Source organism: Callithrix jacchus, chromosome 5 (assembly GCF_049354715.1).
Source record: "Callithrix jacchus isolate 240 chromosome 5, calJac240_pri, whole genome shotgun sequence".
In the NCBI taxonomy this organism is placed as follows: Eukaryota; Metazoa; Chordata; class Mammalia; order Primates; family Cebidae; genus Callithrix; species Callithrix jacchus.
Window position 1 is genome coordinate 116,976,809 of NC_133506.1, and position 21,782 is coordinate 116,998,590.

General features: G+C 41.1%; 1 protein-coding gene and 1 non-coding gene across 3 annotated transcripts in view; both read left to right on the plus strand.

Moving 5' to 3' along the window:
- Positions 1 to 21,782, plus strand: part of ZNF652 (zinc finger protein 652) — a 74,893-nt gene that overhangs the window by 27,333 nt on the left and 25,778 nt on the right. Inside the window, exon 2 of one of the 2 annotated variants that reach the window (XM_017972684.5) lies at positions 2,517 to 2,635. The exons of the other annotated variant lie outside the window; for it this stretch is intronic. The gene's annotated coding sequence lies outside the window, so the exon portion shown is untranslated. The remainder of the gene's footprint in view (positions 1 to 2,516; positions 2,636 to 21,782) is intronic. 2 annotated transcript variants of the gene reach the window in all.
- Positions 13,578 to 13,639, plus strand: LOC118154324 (U7 small nuclear RNA). Its single transcript, XR_004744194.1, has one exon. It is a non-coding gene; the product is annotated as a U7 small nuclear RNA (small nuclear RNA).

Below are 21,782 nucleotides of genomic sequence, written 5' to 3' on the forward strand. Positions count from 1 at the left end.
CAGCTGTGGTGTTACTCACACCTGTAATCCCAGCACTTTGGGAGGCCGAAGTGGGTGGATTACTAGGTCAGGAGTTTTGAGACCAGCCTGACTAATATGGTGAAACCTCGTCTGTATTAAAAATACGAAAATTAGCTGGGCGTGATGGCACGCACCTGTAGTCCCAGATACACAGGAGGCTGAGACAGAAGAATTGCTTGAACCTGAGAGGTAGAATTTGCAGTGAGCCAAGATCACACCACGGCACTCCAGCCTGGGTGACAGAGCGAGACTCCGTCTCAAAAAAAAAAAAATCCAAACTCAGACCTTTTCTTTGTCTTGAATCCCACTCCAGCTTCTGTTCCTCAGCTTCCATTCTCTCCTAATCACACTTTTAACTAGTGTGACTGGTTAAATATCACCCACAGCTAGTGAGTGATAGCTCCAGAAGTCAGCTCAAGTCTGAGCCCTTAACCATTATGCTAATTAAGTCTGGTGTTTTTTCAGGGAAGAGGACAAGGAGACCTTCATGTTAAGGAATTATGAGTCACTACATTCAGTGGTCATTTTCCCCCGTCTTTTTTAACCTCTTGGCTTCTGTACACTGCACTTTAGTGTTTTTGTTTTACCTCGCTGTTAATTTCTTCTTTCTTCATTGTTATCCTTTTCTTCTCTGCTCTTGGGGTATCCCAAGGCTTGGTGTTCAGCCCTTTCTTTTCTCTATTTATTCTGTCTCCCTGGCCCCAAATGTAAAGTGTTTCTGTTTGCCGATATCTCCTAAATATATAACTACAGTGTTGACTTTTCCTTTGATCAGCTGCTTCCCGTCCAGTTGGCTATTGGACAACTCTACTTAGTTGTTTGATTTGCATCTCAAACATGACTGTATACATTATTAGGATGCTGTAGACTTCAAGTAATAGAAAATCCAATTCAAAATAATTACAAGTAAGGAAAATATATCCTTACAAGTAACAAGATACCTCAGTCTAGGGTTGGTTTAAATCTGTGGTTTAGTGACATCAATCAGGACCCCTATTCTTTTCACCTTTCTGCTCTGCCAGCTTGAACATGTCTGCCTTGTTCTTTGACCAACACACATCATAGATGCAAGATGGGTTTTACACTTCCATGCATCACATCCAGACAAGGTGACATCTAGCAGAAGGTGCTGGTTCTCTTATTCTTTTTCAGAGTTCAGAAACGGGTACAGTGCATTGGCTTATGCTATAATCTCAGCACTTTGGGAGGCTGAGGCAGGAGGATCGCTTGCAGCAAGGAGTTTAAGACCAACCTGGGCAGACCAACACAGTGAGACCCTGTCTCTACCAAAAAAAAAAAAAAACAAAAAAAACAAAAATCAGCCAGGCATGGTGGCATGTGCCTGCTACTAAGGAGAATGAGGTGGGAGGATCACTTGAACCTGGGAGGTGGAGGCTGAAGTGAGCCACGATTTCACCACTGCACTCCAGCCTCAGTGATTTAGCGAGACTCTGTCTCAAAAACAAACAAAAAATTGTTGTATCTGGCAATCATGACTTATTTTTTGTGTGTAGGTCTTGCTTCTCAACCTAATTTTAAGCTTGCGAACGTGAGGGTCAATACAATAATTATTTTAAAGAACAAATAAGTAAATATTTTCTTTTTATATTAGCCTCTTGGTACTTTGCATGTAAATAATAGTCAAAGCTTGTGAATGCATGAATAGAGTGTAGGATTAGACAGTGCTTCGTGTATAAACTGCACATTTTAAGTAGAAAAAGTAATCTCTGTTCAGGCAAAAAAGGAGACATACGCTCCTTGTTTATTATTATTATTATTATTTTATTTATTTATTTATTTTGAGACGGAGTTTCACTCTTCTTACCCAGGCTGGAGTGCAATGGCACGATCTTGGCTCACCGCAACCTCCGCCTCCTGGGTTCAGGCAATTCTCCTGCCTCAGCCTCCCGAGTGGCTGGGACTACAGGCACATGCCACCATGCCCAGCTAATTTTTTGTATATTTAGTAGAGACGGGGTTTCACCATGTTGACCAGGATGGTCTCGATCTCTTGACCTCGTGATCTACCTGCCTCGGCCTCCCAAAGTGCTGGGATTATAGGCGTGAGCCACCGTGCCTGGCCCGTTTATTATTATTTTTGAGACAGAGTCTCACTCTGTAACCTAGGTTGGAGTGCAATGGCGCAATCTCAGCTCACTGCCACCTCCGCCTCCCGGGTTCAAGCAATTCTCCTACCTCAGCCTCCCGAGTAGCTGGTACTACCACCAGGCGCCTACCACCACGCCTGGCTAATTTTTGTATTTTTTTTTTTAGTAGAGACGGAGTTTCACCATGTTGGCCAGGCTGGTCTCAAAATCCTGACCTTGTGATCTGCCCACCTCAGCCTCCCAGAATGCTGGGATTACAGGTGTGAGCCCCGCGCCTGGCCTTCCTTGTTTATTATTTACCTCTAGATAAAAAATAAATAAATCCCTTGTTTGAGTAGCAGCAGTTTTAGTAACACAGAGTCCCTTTACTTCTTTTTTTTTTTTTAGACAGTCTTGCTCTGTTGCCAGGCTGGAGTGCAGCGGCGCGATCTCAGCTCACTGCAGCCTTCACCTCCCAGGTTCAAGCAATTCTCCTGCCGCAGCCTCCCGAATAGCTGGGACTACAGGTGCGTGCCACCACACCCAATTAATTTTTGTATTTTTAGTAGAGATGGGGTTTCACCATGTTGGCCAGGATGGTCTTGATCTGCTGACCTCGTGATCCACCCACCTTGGCCTCCCAAAGTGTTGGGATTATAGGAATGCGCCATTGTATCTGTCCTACATGTAAGACCAGTATACTGGATGTCTCGTGAAGATTCATTAAATATAACTCAGTGTATTTAGGGCAACAACTCAAACCCCAGTAATCAGTTTCTTCTTTGTGTTAACTATACCTCCCAAAAGGGAGGAAGGATCCATTGGATCAGTTTGCCAACATCCAACGTAGAAAACCTCTATTGAGTTAATTTTTTTTTTCCGAGACAGAGTCTCACTCTGTCGCCCAGGCTGGAGTGCAGTGGCGTGATCTTGGCTCACTGCAAATTCTGCCCCCCTGGGTTCAAGTGATTCTCTTCCCTCTGCCTCTTGAGTAGCTGGGATTACAGGTTTTTCCCACTGTGCCTGGTTAATTTTTGTACTTTTAGTAGAGACAGGTTTTTACCATCTTGGCTAGGCTGGTCTTGAACTCCTGACCTTGTGATCCACCCGCCTCGGCCTCTCAAAGTGCTGAAATTACAGGTGTGAGCCACTGCGCCCAGCCAATTGAGCTAATTTTATTCTAAGTAAGCTACCTATAGAGTTGTTGGGCACTTTTGCCTTTTTTTTTTTTTTAAGAGGCAGGGTACTGCTCTGTTGCCCAGGCTGGAGGGCAATGGCACGATCATAGCACACTATAGCCTGAAACTCTTGGGCTTGAGTGACCCTCCCACATCAGACTTTTGAGTAGCTAAGACTGTAGGCATGCACCACCACACCTGGCTAATTAAAAAAAGTTTTTTGTAGAGATGGTGTTTCACTATGTTGCCCAGGCTGATCTCAAACTCCCAGCTTCAACTGATCCTTTCACCTCGGCTCCCAGTGCTGGGATTACAGGCATGAGCCATCATGCCTGGTCACCTTTAATTTTAACACAGTGTGGCATTGTTACCAGATTATATTTTACTCAACCTGTGACTTACATACTAAAAAAAGGAAAAAAAAAAAAAAACACACACACACACAGTTAAGAAAAGTAGGCTGGTTGCTGTAGCTCATGCCTGTAATCCCAGCACTTTGGGAGGCCAAGGCAGGCAGATCACTTGAGGTCAGAGGTTCAAAACCAGCCTGGCCAATATGGTGAAACCTCGTCTACTAAAAATATAAAAGTTAGCTGGGCGTGGTGGTGCAGGCCTGTAATTTCAGCTACTTGTGAGGCTGAGGCAGGGAAATCACTTGAACCTGGGAGGTAGAGGTTGCAGTGAACCGAGATCATGCCGTTGCACTGTAGCCTGGGTCTGGGTGACAGAGACAGATGCTGTCTCAAAAAAAGAGAGAAGAAAAGTAAAATAAAGGGAACAATACATATGGCAGGTCTTAGGCTTCATGGATTTCTTCTACATCATTTTTTGCATATTTCCTTAAATGCTTTCTGACTAAGGCAGAGGATTGTGAATAGAATCATCCAAGGAATGGTGTTAAGTGTGCTCATGTCTCTCTCTACCTTAAGACAGTGTGGTGGACTCTGTGTTGTATCTGGAAAAATCTACCTGTTCCCATGGTTAAGGTCATGGGCTCATTTCCATCAAGCATTATATTTGTTTAAAGACTGTGGACTATTTTCTTAACCCAAGTGTCTCCAAACTGAGATTCATAAGCTAATTTTTGTGTTCAAAGAGTCAAATTGAAATTATGGTAACACTTCACAGTATAACCAAAATACCATAACTGGCTGTTTTATATATTTGATTAGTAACAAATAAAAAGTATGACCTCAATACAGATTCTGAGACACCATTTTTAAATTTTCTTTATACGTATTCTGCTTATGTATTTTTTTATTTACATTTTTTTTTAACAATAGAACATGATGGGGTGGGCTAAGGGAAGGAGTGTGTGATAACCGTTAACGGTGAAGAGGTTGGGAATTACCTATGTGGCAATAGGTGACCAGATGAATTAGGTAACAGAATAGACACAAATAATCAACACGAACTTGTAGAACATTAAACTTCTACAGTTGTGGAAGGGAATCCCTTAAGTTTGTGGCTGAAAAAACTGAGAGCTAGAAAGGTGGACTAACTGGCCCAGCAGTGTGGAAGAGCTCCAAATAGAGCCCATCCAGATCTGTTGACTGTCAGCACTGCAGCTGTTATTTCCCACTCAGCCTCATTGGGTCACTGCTGTTAGGGCCCTCTTTTCAGGTTATGAGCTATCCAGGAAATTGATAATATCATTTTATAACAAAATCATAATTTATTTTCACATGATTGTATTATTTCAGATCACCTTTGAACTGTTTATATCCAAATAGCCTATTTCATTTTACTTATTTTTATTGAAATATAATTCATTTACTATAAAGTTAACCATTTTTAAGTATACAAGTCTGCAGTTTATTCACAAGATTGTGCAGCCATCATCACCTATATCTAATTCCAGAACATTTTCATTGCCCACAAAAGAAACCTGGAGCCTGGCGAGGTGGCTCACACCTGTAATCCCAGCACTTTGGGAGGTCGAGACTAGCCTGGCCAACATGGTGAAACCCTGTCTCTACTAAAAATCCAAAAATTAGCCTGGCGTGGTGGAGGGCGCCTGTAATCCCAGCTACTCAGGAGCCTGAGGCAGGAGAATCACTTTAACCTTCGAGGCAGAGGTTGCAGTGAGCCGAGACCGCGCCATTGCACTCCAGCCTGGGCAACAGAGCGAGACTCCATCTCAAAAAAAAAGAAACACCAAAAAACCAGAACCCAGCAGCAGTCACTCCCCACTCCTCCCTAATCCCAGCTCCTGTTAATGATGATTTACTTTCTGTCTTTATTTGCTTATTCTGGCTGTTTCATATAAATAGAGTCATACAGCTATGTAACTTGTTGTGTCTGGCTTCTTTCACTTAGCATAATGCTTTTGGGATTTATCCATCTTGTACCATATATCAGTACTATATTCCTTTTTTCTTTTGAGATGGAGTATTGCTCTGTCACCCAGAATGGAGTGAAGTGGCAAAATCTCAGCTCACTGCAACCTCTGCCTCCTGAATTCATGCGATTTTCCTGCCTCAGCCTCTCAATAGCTGGAACCACAGGTGCATGCCACCACTACCAGCTAATTTTTTGTAATTTTGGTAGAGATGGGATTTCACTATGTTGTCCAGGCTGGTTCATACTCCTGAACTCTAGCAATTCACCCACCTTGGCCTCCCAAGTTCTGGGATTGCAGACATAAGTTGCCATGTCCGGCCATTCCCTTTTTTTTTTTTTTGAGACAGGGCCTCGCTCTCTTGCCCAGACTGGAATGCAGTGGCATGATCATGGCTCACTGCAGCCTCAGCCTCCTAGGCTCAAGCAGTCTTCCCACCTTAGCCTCCTGAGTGGCTGGGACTACAAATGTGCACTGCCACACCCAGATAATTTTTTAAAAACTTTTTATAGAGAGGAGATCTTGCTGTGTTGACCAGGCTGGTTGCAAACTCCTGGGCTCAGGCGATCATCCCACCTCATCCTCCCAAACTGCTGGAATTACAGGCATGAGCCACTGCACCTGACCTCTTCGTTCCTTTTATAGCAGATAATATTTCTTTTTATGGTTATATATTTTGTTTATCCACTCATCAGTTGATGTATATTTGGATTGTTTTTGCCTTCTGGCTATTATAAAAAATGCTTCTGTGAACATTTGTATACAAGTTTTTATGTGAACCTATATTTTGAGTTCTTTTGAATTTATGCATAGAACTGGAATTGCTGAGTCCTATGTTAACTCTATGTTTAACTATTTAAGGAACTGCCAAACTGTTCTGCAATGTACCATTTTATATTCCTACCAGTAACATGAGGCTTCCAACCAATATCTTCACATTCTCACCAACACTTGCTGCGTTCCAGTTTTTTTTTTTTTTTTTTTTTAGCCATTCTAATAGGTGTGAAGTGGTATCTCACTGAGATTTTGATTTATATTTCACTAATAATGTTGAGCATCTTTTTCTTTATGCAGTGGCCATTTGTATATCTTCTTTAGGAAATGTCTTCATATCCATTCCGTTTTGATTTTTTAAATTATTTTGTTTTATTATTTTTTTTTCAGGTATGGTCTTCTTGCTCTGTTACCCAGGCCGAAGTGCAGTGGTGCAGTTATAGCTCACTGTAGCTTCAACCTTCTGGGTTCAAACAATCCTTCTGCCTTAGCCTCCCAAAGTGCTAAGACTATAGGCATGAGTCTTGTTAATTCATTTCTGACCCACAGATACACTGGAGAAATTGGGAGAAAAAAGGGTAGGGAGAAAAAGGAAAGGTAGTAGAGAAAATTTTGATTTACGAACTTTGTCTAAGTAAATATATGCTACAGGCTGGGTGCAGCGGCTCAACCTGTAATCTTAGCACTTTGGGAGTCCAAGGCAGGAGGATCACTTGAGGCCAGGAGTTTTAGACCAGCCTGGGCAGCATAGCAAGATCCCTGTCTTTAAAAAAAAAAAAAAATTAAATATGTATCACAGGGAAAGGCAAAATCTGCTTTGTGACAACAGTTCTGAGACTGGAATTTTGGGACCAGTAGAGAATCCATGGATGGATTTCTGGAGATAGGCAGATCCCTTGGATTGTATATAAAATTATGTGTGTTCCTTTTGGAAGGGAGAAGATTGTAATTTTCAAAAGAATTGGTGAGGGAACTGTAGTCCTATGGGAAGGAAAAGGTAGAAGATACGTTAGCAATTTGTCTTTTCCTGATGGCCGTGTTTTACATACATTATGGTTTGGATTAAAACTTCCTATCTGGTTTCAAACATTTTTGTTTTAGATTATTCATACCTGTTGGTTTAAGACTATTTCAGTTAAGATTTTTTCAAATGTTATTTGTTTGTTGAGACAGAGTCCTCAAGATGGAGTGCAATGGCGCGATCTCAGCTCACTGCAACCTCAGTCTCCTAGGTTTAAGCCATTCTCCTGTCTCAGCTGTGGCTCATGCCTGTATCCCAGCACTTTGGGAGGCCAAGGCAGGTGGATTGCTTGAGGTCAGGGGTTCAAGACCAGCCTGACCAACATGGCGAAACCCTGTCTCTACTGAAAATACAAAAAATTAGCCGGGTATGGTAGTGAGCAGCTGTAATCCCAGCACTCTAGCTTGGGCAGCAGAGCAGGACTCCATCTCAAAAATAATAATTGTATTTCTTTCTCAGCCAGCCCATGTTTTTACAAAAGTAAAAATAATTGCATTTCATAAAGCAACCTTTGATCAAGGCTAGACTGAGATCTTCCAGGATTATTTATCTTGTAGGTCTGTTCTTCTGGTTGCTTTTAAGGGCACTGAATTTTATTTGAGCCATACTTGTCAGATTTTGAAAGAAAAGATGGCAACAGTATACACAAAACTTATCTTCCTTTTAAAAATTGTTTCTTTGGCCAGGCGCGGTGGCTCACGCCTATAAGCCCAGCACTTTGGGAGGCCGAGGCGGGTGGATCACTGGGTCAAGAGATCGAGACTATCCTGGTCAACATGGTGAAACCCTGTCTCTACTAAAAATACAAAAACTTAACTGGGCATGGTGCGCAGCCTGTAGTCCCAGCTACTTGGGAGGCTGAGGTAGGAGAATTGCTTGAACCCAGGAGGCGGAGGTTGTGGTGAGCCGAGATCGTGCCATTGCACTCCAGTCTGGGTAATAAGAGTGAAACTCTGTCTCAAAAAAAAAAAAAAAAAATTGCTTCTTTGTTTAAATTATATTATCCTATCTGTAGATTACTTTTGTGAATGAAATTGAATAATGGGAAAATATTCTGAATATACATTGTGATCATGTAGGTCCTGCAGTGCAGCTTAATTAAATTTGATTTTTTCTTTGAACCTGGGCGTGGTGATTATTGGTGAAAGTTAAGATTGCTTCAGCTGACTTGCACAATGACTAACGCACATTAGTTTGTATTGTCTTGTATGGAAATGTAGAAACTGCTGATGCTTGAAGGTAATTAGGTAGCACCTAGCAAGAGTGTGTCTCCTTTGTCCTCTTCTAGTTGCACTTGCATATTGTTGAGGAAACACAATGGCAGTCTCATTTAAAAGTGTGTAAAAAACTACAGTGAAATTTTATTTTTATAAAAGCTTTGTCTGCAACTGAAGGTGACAAGCATTTCTAAATTTCACTTCTTACAGAGAATGGATTAGATTTGACGTATTAAATTTTTTTTTTTTTTTTTTGAGACGGAGTTTCGCTGTTGTTACCCAGACTGGAGTGCAATGGTACGATCTCAGCTCACCGAAATCTCCGCCTCCTGGGTTCAAGCAATTCTCCTGCCTCAGCCTTCGAGTAGCAGGGACTACAGGCACGCACCACCATGCCCAGCTAATTTTTGTATTTTTAGTAGAGACAGGGTTTCACCTTGTTGACCAGGATAGTCTCGATCTCTTGACCTCGTGATCCACCCGCCTCAGCCTCCCAAAGTGCTGGGATTATAGGCGTGAGCCACCGCACCCGGCCGATATATTAAATTTTTATTAGATGAGCTGCATTAAAATTAGTTCTGTTTTTCAGCCATATGAAATATAGGCACCTGAGAACAGTTTGCAGTGCTTATCCAAAATAAGGTCCAGTGATACATGACATTTGAGGTTTTTGTTTGTTGTGAAGATGACTGTTACGAATTGATGTTGGTAGCTTTTTGAGTGTATTCCAGGTCAATATTGTGAGCACCTTTGGAAATGAAGGATATTTACAAATATGCATTGATACTGTGATAACAGAACACTTTTCACTGTAAATTTTGTTTCTATAACTTCTGTTTTACATACCAAGTTCAAAGTCCACAAATTTATTTAGGTTTTAACCACTTGAAAGCTTACCATTTGGTTGCAAGAAGATGAACTAAAAACATACTTTAAATCTTGAGTCTTTAGTTTGTTAAAAGTGGTTACTGTGAAACCCAGACTACAGGAGGATCAAATTGAAATTTAAAATGTATCCATATGAATTAACCTAACATTCTGGACATTCTGAAAGAAGGTATGAGTTCCACCAGCTAAGGATAAAATTTCCACCCTCAAACACAAGTCTGGAATTTTGTTATTTACTTTGTATCGTAAAGGTATTTTGTTGTTCAAAACCTAAGTGCATCCTTTGAGACAGTTTACCATTAACTCAGTAGGAGACAGTGTGGTAAACTTGGACTAGGAGTTAGAAAAGCAGAATTCAAACACTTGTTCTATCACTTACTAGAAATGACAATGGGAAAGTTGAGCCTCAGCTGTAAAATAGGAGCAGCATTTGTGTTAGTCTGTTTGCATTGCTATAAAGGAATACCTGAGGCTGGGTATTTGTAAAGAAAAGAGGTTTATTTGAGCTCCTGGTTCTGCAGGCTGTATAAGCCTAGCACCAACATCTGCTTAGCTTCTGTTAAGGGCCTCAGGAAGTGTACAGTCATGGCAGAATGTGAAGGGGAAGCAGTTATATCACATGGTGAAAGAGCAAGCAAGAGATAAAAATGGGGGAAGTGCCACACTGTTAATCAGATCTCATGTAAACTCAGAGCAAGAAATAACTCATTCTCTCGAGGATGGCACCAAGCCATTCGTGAGGGATCTGTCCCCATGACCCAAACACCTCCCACCAGGCCTCACCTCCAACATTGGGGATTACATTTCAGCATGAAGTTTGGAGAGGCCAAAACATCCAAATCATATCAGCATTCCAAGTTATTGTATGGTAATTGTGCATAAATAGGCAAAAAAAAAAAACCCACATGGTTTAATTCCTGTCATTTTCCTGTGGTGTTTCTTGTATGCTACATTCTTACCTTCTCCCTTCTCCATCTGACTTCTGCTTGTCCTTCAAGACCAGCCCCAGCTTTATCTCATCTCTGAAACTTCCCTTAGCATGTTCACCACCTCCCTCTCTACACACTTGCCACTGTATGTTATGTGTATAGGTGAGTGTATTTATTTAACAAACACATAATAATGTTTACTAATGCTAAGTATTTTCATAAGCATTTATACCGGTAATCCATGAAGTAGATACTACTACCACCTCCATTGTACACATCCAGAAAATGAGACATAAAGAAGTTAAATAATTCACCCAAGGTCACAATCCACCTACTAGGTTTTAGAGCCAGATTTCTAATGCAGACAGTCTGGTTTCAGAGTTTGTGCTCTTAACTGCTATGCTGTGTTTTTACTTTTAAAAAAATTATGGGTATGATGGCTCATGCCTGTAATTCCAACACTTTGGGATGCTGAGGCAGACAGATTACTTGAGGCCAGGAGTTTGAGACCAGCCTGGACAACATGTTGAGACCACATCTCTACTAAAAAAACAAAAATAATAATTTTATTTTAAAAAAATATCAGTGGGCGTGCACTCCAGCCTGGGGAACAAGAGTGAGGCTTCGTCTCAAAACAAAGCAAAACAAATAGACACAGGGTTTTGTTATGTTGCTCAGATTAGTCTTTGTTTGTTTGTTTGTTTGGAAATGGAGTTTCACTCTTGTTGCCCAAGCTGGAGTACAGTGGTGCGTCTCAGCTCACTGCTACCTCTGCCTCCCGGGTTTAAGTGATTCTCCTGCCTCATCCTCCCAAGTAGCTGGGATTACAGGTTCCCACAACCACAGTGGCTAATTTTTGTATTTTTAGTATAGGTGGGGTTTCATCATGTGAAACCATGTTGGTCTCGAACTTCTGACCTCAGGTGATCCGCCCACCTTGGCCCCCCAAAGTACTGGCATTACAGGCATGAGCCACCACGAGAGGCCTCAGGTTAGTCTTGAATTCCCTTGCTTCAAGCAATTCTCCTGCCTTGGCATCTCAAAGTGCTGAGATTACAGGCATGAGCCACTGTGGCTGGTCTGCTATGCTATATTTTCATGTTTGTCTCCCCAAATAGACTTTTGAGTACCTGTTGGTTCCAACTTCCTTGACTTAATTTTGAGTACAATACCTAACACACAGTAGGCACTTCATAAATGTTTAACAAATATATGATAAATATGTTTTATGTAGGCTGAGCATGGTGGCTCAAGCTTGTAATGCCAGCACTTTGGGAGGCCAAGATGGGTGGATCATGAGGTCAGGAGTGCTAGACCAACCTGGCCAACACAGTGAAACCCCATCTCTACTGGAAATACAAAAATTATATAGGTATCATGCCAGGCACCTGTAATCCCAGCTACTCGGGAGGCTGAGGCAGGAGAATTGCTTGAACCCAGGAGGCGGAGGTTGCAGTGAGCTGAGATTGTGCCACTGTATTCCATCCTGGGCAACAAAGCTAGACTCATGTCTCAGGAGGGAAAAAAAAAAAATATATATATATATATATATATTATATATATATGCTTTACGTAAACTGTAGAGCATCATATAAATGCAAATTATTATAACCACTATCATGCATTTTGTAAATCAGAGTAGAATTTACCAAGCTTTTCAGTTTTGCAGTATGGTTTCTTGGCCCCCACTTTTCAGACTGGGAGATTTCTAACATATATTGGTAAAATTTAAGGATTGGCAATATCAAATCATGGCATCAGGCTCAAAGTCTAGGATCTAAGTGATGCAGGACTGTGATGCTTGGTCGTCTGTTCAAGAGGAGATTGTGCATAGCAGTCTCTGTTGGGTCCAGACATTGCTCTTCTTGATCCAGAGACTAATGAAAGAAATTTACAAGTGATCTGCTGCCCCCAATACAGTATACAATAGTGAGTAGTGAAAAGATAATAGAAATAAATACTTCTGTTTGAAAGGGTTATGAATAGGAGACATAGAGCAGTGGACGAGCTGCAACAAATTCTGAAATCCCTCTGTGCTGTCATTGAAAAAGCCCTCTCCAGGGGTAGGGAATGTTCTTGAACAGGCCTTGATTTTGCCCCTGAGGAGTAGTTCACATGTCTGTTTTTTCTTTGGTCCCTAGGTCTGTCTTCATGGACCACCTTTTTCTTTTCTTCTTTCCTTTTTTTTTTGAGATGGAGTGTCGCTCTGTTGTTCAAGCTGGAATGCAGTGGTATGATCTCAGTTTACTGCAACCTTCGCCTCCCAGGTTCAAGCAGTTTGCCTGCCTCAGCCTCCCAAGTATTGCGATTACAGGTGCCTGCCACCACACCCAGCTAATTTTTGTATTTTTAGTAGAGATGGGGTTTCTCCATGTTGGTCATACTGGTCTCAAACTCCCAATCTCAGGTGATCTGCCTGCCTCAGCCTCCCAAAGTGTTGGGATTATAGCCATGAGCCACCTCACCTGGCCTCTTTTCTGTTTCTGTTACCTTCCTTGGTCATATCCAAAATGTACAATGGGGAATATACTCCCTTAGGAGGATGAATACCTTTCCTAACCCATTTCCTGTCATTGACACTTGAAAACCCAAAGATCACTTTGATCTTGAACAGTGACAGTCTCTCTTAGCCCAAACTGGTTGTTCTTTTGGCAATATAACTTTCAAAACTGAGTTGGCTTTTTGCTTGTCTCCTGTCAGCTCCGGGTGCTAGCCCCGTCCACAGTTCTTTTCTTACCATACTTCTTCTTCTTCTTTTTTTTTTTTTTTTTTTTTTTTTTTAAGAGATAGGGTCTTACTGTGTTGCCCAGGCTGCTCTCCTGGGCTCAAGCAATTCTCCAACCTTGGCCTCCCACAGTACTGAGATTGCAGGCATGAGCCACTGTACCTGGCCCATAGTTCTTATGTTTGCTACATAGCTCTGCTTTACTGGTCCCATACTTCTTCCTTGACTTCATTTTGAGTACATATGTTTCTGCTGTCATGCCATATATGCTTTTCTGAAAAGCCTCACATTCTGCAAAATTGCGCACTAAATAGGACTTATGGGAAAAATAGAGTTGAGACAAACCACTCTAAATCTGTGGAAAACTGTAGTCCTTGCGCTAACAACAACAAAAATAAATGTTACAACTCTTTTACAATTTGTATAGCAGGTTTTCTGGTCTTCATGGAAGAACCCCCAAAAATAAAAAAATTAAAACAAAATTAACCGTAATAAAAACAGTAGCTTATTAAATCTCCACTGGCATATATTTCGGTGTTTACAGACTTAATTCCTTGGGTGGTTGTTTCCTCCTCTGAAATTTTGGGCCCTCAGGACATTTGCTTCCAATACAGACCAGTTTCATCAAAATAAATTTTTTTGTTTTCTTTTGAGACAGGTTCTCACTCTGTCACCCAGGCTGGAGTGCAGTGGCACAATCTGGGCTCACTACACCCTCCGCCTCCTGGGTTCAAGCAATTCTCGTGCCTCAACCTCCTAAGTAGCTGGGACCACGGGCGTGCAGCACCATGCCTGGGTAATTTTTTTGTGGAGATGAGATCTTACCATGTTGCCCAGGCTGAAGGCTTACCTTGTTTTATTGCACTTTGCTAACAAATTGAAGGTTTGGTGTAACCATTGCATGGAACAAGTCTGTCAGCATCATTTTCCCAACATACTCACTTTGTGTCTCTGTGTCACATTTTGGTAATTCTCACAATATTTCAAACATTTTCTTTGATATCTATTAATGGCAAGTCTGTGATAAGTAATCTTTGATGTTACTGTTATAATTGTTATGGGGTGCCATGAACCATACTCATATAAGGTGGTTAACTTAATTGATAAATGTTGTTTGTGTTCTGACTGTTTCACAATCCAGTTGTTAGGCCATCTCTCTCCCTTCCCTCAAGCCTTCCTATTCCCTGAGACACAACAATATTGAAGTTAGGCAAATTAATAACTCTATAGGGGCCTCTCAGTGTTCAGGTGAAAGGAAGAGTCACCCCTCTTTCATTTTAAATCAAAAGCTAGAAATGATTAAGCTTTGTGAGGAAGGCATGTCAAAAGCCAAGACATTCTTGTCTGTGAGGAACATGGAAAAAAAAAAGTCAAGACAGGCCAAAAGGTAGGCCTCTTGTTCCAAATGATCAAGTTGTGAATGCAAAGGAAAAGCTTTTGAAGGAAATGTAAAAGTTCTATCCCAAAGGGCCGGGCACAGTGGCTCACACCTGTAATCCCTGCACTTTGGGAGACTGAGGTGGGCAGACCACCTGAGGTCAGGAGTTCGAGACCAGCCTGGCCAACATGGTAAAACCTAGTCTCTCTTAAAAATACAAAAATTAGCCAGGCACAGTGGCGCATGCTGTAATCCCAGCTACTTGGGAGGCTGAGGCAGAAGAAATACTTAACTTCGGGTGGTAGAGGTTGCAGTGAGCTGAGGTCATGCCACTGCACTCCAGCCTGGGTGACAAGAGCAAAACTCCATCTTAAAAAAAAAAAGTGCTACCCCAGTGAACACACAAACGACAGGAAAGTGAAACAACTGGCCAAGTGCAGTGGCTTGCCCATAATCCCAGCACTTTGGGAGACCAAGGTGGGTGGATTACCTGAGGTCAGGAGTTTGAGACCAGCCTGGCAAACATAGTGAAACATTTTCTCTACTAAAATTACAAAATTAGCCAGATGTGGTGGTGCGTGCCTGCAATCCCAGCTACTTGGGAGGCTGAGGCAGCAGAATTGCTTGAATCCAGGAGGTGGAGGTTGCAGTGAGCTGAGATCACATCACTGCACTCCAGCCTGGGTGACAGATGAGACTCTGTCTCAAAAATAAAATAAGTGAAACAGCCTAATTGCTGAGATGGAGAAGGTTTTAGTGATCTGGATGGAAGATCAAACCAAACACAACATTCCTTTAGGCCAAAGCCTAATCAGAACAAGGTTCTAACTCTGTTCAGTTCTTTGAAGGCTGAGAGAGGTGAGGAAGCTACAGAAGAAAAGTTGGAAGCCAACAGAGAAGTTAGTTCATGAGGTTTAAGGAAAGAAGCTATCTCCATAACATAAAAGTGCAAGGTGAAGCAGCAAGTGCTGACGTAGAAGCTCCAGCAAGTTTTCCAGATCTAGCTAAGATCATTTTCTGGTGTAGACAAAACAGCCTTATATTGAAAGAGAATGCCTTCTAGAATTGTCATAGAAGTGAATGCCTGGCTTCAAAGCTTCAAAGGATAGGCTGACTCTCTTGTTAGGGTCTAATGTAGCTGCTGACTTGAAGGTGAACCAATGTTCACTTACTATTCCAAAAATCCAGAGGCCCTTAACAGTGATGCTGTGCACTAGAAATGACAAAGCCTGTAATAGCATATCCGTTTACAGCATGGTTTACTGAATATTTTAAGCCCACTGTTGAGACCTACTTCTGAGAAAAAAAGATTCCTTTCAAAATATTACTGCTCATTAACAGTGCACCTAGTTACCCAAGAGCTCCGATGGAGATGCATGTACAAGGAGATGAATGTTTTTTTCATGCCTGCTAATTTAATATTCATTCTGTAGCCCATGGATCGATGAGTAATTTTTACTTCCTAGTCTTATTATTTAAGAAATTGATTTTTAAGATTATAGCTGCCATAGATAGTGATGAATATTGTGATTGGTCTGGGCAAAATAAATTGAAAAGCTCCTGGAAATGATTGACCTCTGTAGATGCCATTAAGAACATTTGTGATTCATGGGAAGAGGTCAAAATATCAACATAAACCAAAGTTTAGAGGAGTTGATTCTAAGCCTCATGGATGACTTTGAGAGGTTCAGCACTTCAGTGGAGGAAGTCACTGCAGATGTGGTGGAAATAGCAAGAGAACTAGAATTAGAAGTGGAGCCTGCAGTGTGACTGAATTGCTGCCATCTTTTGATAAAACTTGAACAGATGGAATCTTCTTCTTGAGATGGAAATCTACTCCTGGTAAATATATCGTGAACATTATTGGAATGACAAAGGATTTAGAATGTTTCAAACATTGATAAAGAAGTGGCTAGGTTTGAGAGGATTGACTTCAATTTTGAAAGAAGTTCTGTGGATAAAATATTATCAAATGGCATCATATCCTGCAGAGAAATCCTTTATGAAAGGAAGAATAAGTCATTGCAGCAAATTTCATTGTTGTCTTATTTTAAGAAATTGCCACCCCATCCTTCAGCAACCACCACTCTGATCATGCAGCAGCCATCAACATTGAAGCAAGACCCTCCTCCATCAACAAAATGATTGATTCACTGAAGGATCAGATGATTGTTAACATTTTCTAACAATAAAGTGTTTTTAAATTAAAGCATGTACCTTGTTTTTTAAGATATGCAATTGTACACTTAATAGACTACGGTATAATATAAACATAACTTATATGCACAAGGAAACCAAAAAATTTGTGTGACTTGCTTTATTGAGGTATTTGTTTTGTTGCTGTGGTTTGCAGCCGAACTGGCAATATCTCTGAGGTGTGACTCTCAATTCATCAAGTATAAAGTGGAAAGGGTTTTGGTGCATGAAGCCACCAAATGAACCATTGCTTGCGTGAAATGAAGGTACAGAGGTAGAGTGTTTAGCTTTTTTCTTGAGGTCTTCATGTATTGCTAAGGCTTGCTTTCTCTGTCATTTTGAGAAAGCTTGCTCCTGATAATTCAGACATTTAACTTGGGAAAATCTTGTGTAAACCAATATTACTTCTGAGTTTTTCTGCTATCATTTCTCTATTTACTACTAGCATTTGAACTAATTCACATTCGAGAAATATGCTTTGTAGCAAAACTCATCTATTTTATTGATAGCATCTTAATCAGTGATTGTGAAAGCCAAATCTTTGATTTGATCCTTGCCTCAAGACTGAATTCTACTCAGCCTTTGTAGTTCAAAGACTGAAGTTTTACATTAAGCACTGACCTCTTCTTACCCTGTACATCCCTGATTTTCTGGATTTCTTTTATTCTTGATTATAAACTGATTATTATTTTCTGAATTCATCATTTTCATGTAATAATTTGTTAAATACAACTAACAGTATTACCAACACACTTGTAATAGTCCATTTTCCCACTAGAGCTACTAGCTTTTGTGGTGTATTATCTACCTTCTGCAGTAACTGATAGTTTCGTTGATCATTTCACTACTGCATAATATAAGTTGCTAATCTTTTAGCCTCCAATAACTTGCTTCCTTCCACCCAGCTCCTAAGCCTTTATCATATATTTTAGGCTTTTTAAGGTAGCACCCCACTTCTCTTGTTTCTACTTGTAGCAGTTTGGATAAACCAGATTATGCTGTGTTAATAAACAATGCAAAAATCTCAGTGGCTTTGAAAACACGCTATGTGGCCAAGTGCTGTGGGATTACACACCTATAATCCCAGCACCTTGGGAGGCCAAGGCGGGTGGATCACCTGAGGTCAGGAATTTGAGATCACCCTGACCAACATGGTGAAACCCTGTCTCTACTAAAAACATAAAAAAGTTAGTGTGTGGTGATGGGCGCCTGTTAGTCCCAGCTACTCAGGAGGCTGAGACAGGAGAATTGCTTGAACCTGGGAGGCGGAGGTTGCAGTGAGCTGAGATGGCACCACAGCACTCCAGCCTGGGAGACAGAGTGAAACTCCCTCTCAGAAAAAAGAGAACATACTATATGTATCCAGTACATCATATTAGCTGTTAGGGGACCAGGCTGAGAGCTGACATCACCTGAAGATTGCTAGCCACTGTGGCAGAAGGAAAAGAGGTCTGAAGGATTTCATATTGGTTAGTAAATGCCCTGCCTCTCCCTGCCACTTCTCATAATGTTCTGACCAGAAGTAGTTACAGGGCCCCATCCAACTAAAGGGAATAGGAGTTGTGGGGGTGGTTTAAAAAGTATAGCCTAGGCTGGGCACACTGGCTCATACCCTCAATCCCAGCACTTTGGGAGGCTGAGGCAGTTGGATCACTTGAGGTCAGGAGTTCGAGACCAGCCTGACCACTATGGCGAAACCCCATCTCTACTAAAAATACAAAAATGACCTGGACATGGTGGAGTGCACCTGTAGTACCAGCTACTCCAGAGGCTGAGACAAGAATCACTTGAACCCAGGAGGCGGAGGTCGCAGTGAGCCAAGATTGTGCCACTGCACTCCAGCCTGGGTGGCAGAGTGAGACTCCGTCTCCAAAAAACAAACAAAACAAAAAAAGTATAGCCTACCATGTGCCTAGAAGGCTTAGAGCAAGAAATATTTGGAAAATGAATTAATGATTACTCTTTTTTTCTTTTTCTTTTTTTTTTTTTTTTGAGGCGGGGTTTTGCTCTTGTTTCCCAGGCTGGAGTGCAATGGCACGATCTCGGCTCACCGCAACCTCCGCCTCCTGGGTTCAGGCAATTCTCCTGCCTCAGCCTCCTGAGTAGCTGGGATTACAGGCACGCGCCACCATGCCCAGCTAATTTTTTGTATCTTTAGTAGAGACGGGGTTTCACCATGTTCACCTGGATGGTCTCGATCTGTTGACCTCGTGATCCACCCGCCTCGGCCTCCCAAAGTGCTGGGATTACAGGCTTGAGCCACCGCGCCCGGCCTCGATTACTCTTTTTTTCTTTGTCTTTCTGATTTTTGTTTAACTCCTAGCTTTTGCTAGTTAATTGAATTTTACCGGCACTCCTTCCTTGCTTAATTTGAGATAATTAATATGAGGTTTATTTAAATGATACTCATAGTAGTTCACATCTCCATGGGTGAGAAGTTTTGGCACTTGTAGAATAAGGTTGCTCGGATTTTCCTCCTTAAAATATGAGGCATGAAACTGGTACAAAAAGATATGCAGTTACAAGAATGATTGAGTTTAAATTATTTCAAGGTGTCGTTTGTCATAATAGAGAAAGACCATGAGCTTTGGAGTCAGGCAGGCCTGGAGTCAAATACTAACTCTGTCATTTGATAGATTTGTGATCTTAGACAAATTATTTAGCCTCCCTGAGCCATAATTTTACCATTTATAAATACAAGAAAGTATAAATATATGTATTCAGATGTCAAGTAAAACATGGTAGCATTTATCACCACTTCTTCCTGAAATTCCATTAAAGCAAAAGTAAAATTTTCTTTTTTTACGAAAAGAATAGATTCACAAGGAAAGAGAAAATGGAAGGGAAAACAAAGGACTAGCATAGGAGTGATAGAAATAGTTGTGAACTACTCATAGTCATAATATTAGTAATACTCATTTTTTCCAAAGTTGTGATATAACTATATTGGGAGCATGAGGAAAGAGTTGGGAACAGTAAGGTAAGAAAACTATAGAGAAAGGCAAGGTTAAGTCTGTGTGCAGTGGCTCACGCCTATAATCCCAGCACTTTAGGAAGCCGAGGCGGGCAGATCACCTGAGGTTGGGGGTTTGAGACCAGCCTGACCAGCACAGAGAAACCCCATCTCTGTTAAAATTACGAAATTAGCTGGGCATGGTGGCACATGCCTGTAATCCCAGCTACTTGGGAGGCTGAGGCAGGAGAATTGCTTGAACCCAGGAGGCGGAGTTTGCGGTGAGCTGAGATTGCCCAGTTGCACTCCAGACTGGGCAACAAGAGTGAAACTCGGTCTCAAAAAAAAAAAAAAGACAAGGTAATATCTGAAATTGAAAAAAAAAAAAAATCCAGAAACAGGAATATAATCAAATCATGCAGAAATACAGAATTAAATGGAGAGGGGGCAGCTAAAACAGTATTATTGCTTTCCAAGGAATGGGACTGAGATAAATTGGAATGTGGCCAATACATTTGACTTGTAAAACTATGACTTTTTTAAATGATTATTTTGATAAAAAGTGAATTTAAAAGTAAATCAGTCCCACCAGCCTGGGTATCATAGGGGAAAAAAAATTTTCTCTAAAAAATTTTTAAAAAATTAGCCGGGAGTGGTGCTGCATGTCCTAGCTATTCAGGAGGCTGAGGTGGGAGGATCACTTGAGCCCAGGAGGTTGAGGCTACAGTGAGCCATGATTGCACCCCTGCATTCCAACCGAGGCAATGGAGTGAGACCCCTGTCTTAAAACAACGACAAAACCCCCAAAGTTTTGTGGTGATTATTAAATATAAATAATGAACAGTAAAAACTATTATAGTGGCTTTGTCCATAGTAAGCATTTAATGTATACTAGTTTTCTTCTTTTTGTCAATTAGACAGTGGTATGTGTTTACAGTAATATCCATAAGACTCAGAGGATAGGTAGATTGGTTAAACAGCAATGTGAGGTATGTCACAAAGCAAATTATATGCCCTTCTAAGCTTTTTAAAAATTATTGTTGGATGGTTTTATTTTTCTTGGAACCATATCAACTTGATGGTTATGGCTTCTTAGAATTTAGACGCCTATGCAACTGACACACAAAAAATCACCCAGTTACTGAGTAGATGTAGTGAGCTATGAACAGAAAAAATGTTAAAATACTTGGCAGCTTTGAAATGACTCCAATAAACCTGAAAACAATTATATTTAAACCTAGATTATCAATTATTTAAGGCCAAGGACATGTTTCTTCTCTTCTGTAGTTACGTCAATTAGCTGCTTTGTTTCCAGGGACTACAGTGCCTGCCCCACTACCACCTCTGTTCTGCAAACTCTCACTGTTGTGGACATGGCGATTGATGTTGAAAGAAAGTCAGCCAGTATGAAGCTCTTGTGTGTTTCATGCCCACCACATTGTAAACTAGACCGTAAAGGCCCTGTGGATAGAGAGCATATATTTTGCCATATCAGTATATTCCATAGTATCTAAGAAAATGAATGCTGTCCAATATTATTTGTCATATATATACCATATGTTAGATACTATGCTAAGCTCTCAGGATATCTTGGTGAAATGGACAGATGTGGCTTTTGCTGTTGTAGAATTTATAGTCCAACAGAAAATGTTTATGAATTCCTGTAATCCAGTAAAATAATGGCCCATACTGAAACATTTAAGCAGTTAAAAGCATTGTATATGTAAAGAGTTTAATAATTTTGGCTGGGCTCAGGGGCTCACACTTGTAATCCCAGAACTTTGGGAGGCTGAGGTGGGTGGATCTTAAGGTTAGGGGTTCAAGACCAGCCTGGCCAAGATGGTGAAACTCTTTCTCTACTAAAACTACAAAAATTAGCCGGGCTTGGCAGCAGGTGCCTATAATCCCAGCTACTTAGAGGCTGAGGCAGGAGAATCACTTGAACCCGGGAGGCAGAGGTTGCAGTGAGTCGAGATCGTACCATTGGACTCCAGCCTGGGTGACAGAGTGAGACTCTGTCTCAAAAAATATATAATAATAATAATAATTTAAAGCTGTGTTTCTTGTGATTTAA